The sequence below is a fragment of the Rhincodon typus genome, chromosome 7 (assembly GCF_021869965.1).
Source record: "Rhincodon typus isolate 14 chromosome 7, sRhiTyp1.1, whole genome shotgun sequence".
Classification (NCBI taxonomy): domain Eukaryota; kingdom Metazoa; phylum Chordata; class Chondrichthyes; order Orectolobiformes; family Rhincodontidae; genus Rhincodon; species Rhincodon typus.
This window is the reverse complement of record NC_063338.1, coordinates 37,302,468-37,305,831: the sequence shown is the minus strand read 5'-3', so window position 1 is coordinate 37,305,831 and position 3,364 is coordinate 37,302,468.

The following is a 3,364-nucleotide window of genomic DNA, read 5'->3' as shown; positions in this document are numbered from 1 at the left end:
CCATTATTTATTCATCTTCATATACTGTACACAAAACAGATTTTAAACAATTTGAACAGTTTTAAACAATTCTATTTTAATTCTTACCTTGAAAATGTCATTGGTTTGGTTTACTAGGGTTGAGTGGAGAAGGTCTTGGGTTCTTCATTTCACCTGGTTCATTTCTGCTTTCTTTGTCCATAGGCCTGAGGGGCCCTGGATTTTCCACAACAACCATGTTTGGGTTCAACGGGTTTAGAAGTTGTTGGTCTTTTAAGGAAAACATCCATTGTTGGCTGTTTTCTTTCACACATCTTGGCATAGTAAACTGCTTCCCAACATGACATCATGTCAGTTATGAGCCTTGCCACTTTGGCCGAACAATCTGACAAATGATCACGACGCTTGAGAATGTTCAAGGCCTCGTTAAAACATCTGAAGACATTTTGCCGGCCCTTTTCATCTAAATTCTCTTCATTGAATTCTTCAGCATCCATCTCTGCCAGATCCTCTACAGACATAGGCTTGAAATGGGACCTGAGTAACTGTGTGGTAACATCTTCTCCAAACCCCTAAGAATGCACTTACTCTGCCAAATTCACTGACTCCTTGTGAATGGTGGTCAGTTTGAAGACAACAAAGTTGTCCGCTGCCTCTGGGAACGATTTCTTCTTCCATGCACTGTTTGCGCAACAAACTGAGACTTCAACCTAAGCAGCACTAATGATGTTGACAGCATCCATGGTATTGAATTGATTTGTGGATAAATGGCTTCCCTTCACTATCTGGTTTCCTGATCAGAGTCCAGAAAGTCTCCCAGCGGCTTTAAATGTCACTCTGATGCCATGTTCGATCGGCTCTATGTGATGGATATCATTCACAAAGGCAGGAAAATAACTGACATTTGGACAAAGAACCTCATCATGAGCATTGGTGCTGTCCAAAATGAGAGGAATCTTAAAAATGTTAAATTTTCCTTGGTACAATACTTCTTCATCTCAGGCATAAAGTAGTTCATGAACCAGTCAGAGAAAGACTATCTAATAAACCATGCCTCACAGTGTGACTTCCAGGTGACAGGGAGATGAGATTTGAAATAATTTTTCATTGCCTGTGGGTTCTAGCTTAGATAAACAAGCATAGGTTTCAACTTCATGTCACCTAGCAACTGAGTGAGGGGGTCTTTTGAAGACTGAAAGCCAGGAACACTTTTCTTAATGATGGAGAAATATGTTCTTGATGGCATTAGTTTCCATTACAGACCTGTGTCATCTGCAAACAAAACTTAGCAAAGATCACAGCCACCAACCTCATTGGTCTGCCAAAACGTCTCCTGGAACGTATAAGCAGCATCAGTGCCAGCACTTACAGCTTCCCTCTGCACACGCACATACCTAAAGTTGTACCGTGCTTGGAAATGAATTAACAGACTATGGCTTGCACTGAAGGTTTCTTGCTTCTCCCTGGGGCTTTTGGTAGAGCTCTCTCCCCCAACTTTTTTTAATGTTTTCATAAAGACTGATAGCCTTCTGCTGGATAAGGGCAAGTCTGATGGCTGTGCTCTTGTTATCAAATCATGTACACCAGCCTATGTACATATGTGCATTGCTTCTCTGCACTGCTCTGTTACTATTTGCGTTGAGTGCAGCACACAGCATGTTTGGTTTTCGTGACAACCAGGATGCAATGATTGCTCAGTGGTTGCAATCCAAGATCGTGAGAGATGCTGACAGTTCAGATACCACTTCTACTAAACTTAATTATGTCTAATTTCACATCAAGAGTTGCATTTTTATGCTGTTGCTAACATTGAGATGATTCAACATTTGCATTAGCAATGCACTTTCCACTCATGGTGGTATGGATCCAACATGATAAAAGTTGACAGTAATCTTACGGTGCACTTTCAGTATGAGAGTTCTGAATACAAAGAGCGTCAAGAGGGAACACTGCACTGAGCAGGAGTTGCCATGAAGTCACATCACTGCATTAGAGCTGCTGGAAGCCCTTGGCAACACACCATAATAAAAATTAAGAACGAAATGGCTGAACAATGACCACAAATTGTTTCCTAATAAATTAGGGATGTTAATGTGAAACAACAAACATCAGTGCAACAAATAGTGTGGATGACCCTCCCCTACCACACCACCCTTCAACCAACCACCACCCCAAATATTTTTGTTATTTGGAGACTTGGGTTCTAAGGTGCGGAAAAATTTATTTTAGTTTTCAGTTCTGTGAAGGCCTGATCTATTCTTTCAAAACAAAAGTGGGTCAGAAAGTCATTTTGAGCATTAAGTTAAAGATAAAATTTCCAAGAAATCATGTAATTTTAATTAAATCACTAGCATTGAGTGAACAGGGAACTTTACCAAAAAGAAACCAATTACAACCATGCTAGCAGAACAAGGAGCTTTAGCATGCAGATAGGGATGACCCTTCACCAAAGTTTAGGTCTCTAAGTTCATTGATATGGTAGAAGTGTTGAATCATTCTTGCTGATATTTGTAATGAATTCATGTAATTCAGTTCACGTGTCTGCATTTTTGTGCCTAACCTTTTGTGTTCTTCCATTAAGAGTACATTGAACATATTCACAGGAGTCTGCCAATGACTGACCACCATGGTAATCATAAGTAAAAATAAAACTTATGATCTGTCAAGCCAGGTTTCTCTCTGGAATCTGACTTGAATTTAAGAGGGTTCTGTGAATCTTTAAAGAAGTGAGTATGTGGAAACACTGGATAATAAAAAGCACAGGAGTGTTGTTGTGAAATATATTACATAGGATGGACTTTCAAAATGGCTTTGACAATTGCTAAGAATTTTCTAGGAGTAGAAAAACTGCATCATTTCAAATCTTTGAATAAAGCTGCATTGAAAAAGTTAGATCAACAGAAAGTAAAAGTTCTTGTGAGAAGTGATTGTATGTCTTTTACAATTAAAGGGAGCGGAAGCTGAAGTTAATGTCCCCCCTGCTAGACGGGGCTAAGATTATTTCTTTTCAAACTGAACTTGAGTTAGGACAAAAAGAAATTCAGAGAAATGAGAAAAGATGAGAAAGAAAAACAACTGAAATGGGGAAAGTAGAGAAAGAGAACTGGAATTAATATTTGAATTAGAAAGAGAGGAGAAAGAAAAAGCAAGAGGAAATGAATTAAAAAGCTTGAACTCCAAGGAGAGAGAGAGAAATCTCAGACATCATGTCTTAAAAGAGAGAAAAGCTTAGAATAAGGGAAGTCAAAAGAAACAATATTTCAGACGATGATTCTGATTTTGAGGGCTTTGATTTAACTAGAAATTGCACCTGGTAACTAAATTTACAAAGGTTGGAGTTGAAAGATATTTCACCTCATTTAAAAGATAGCTTTGAATTTGAAAT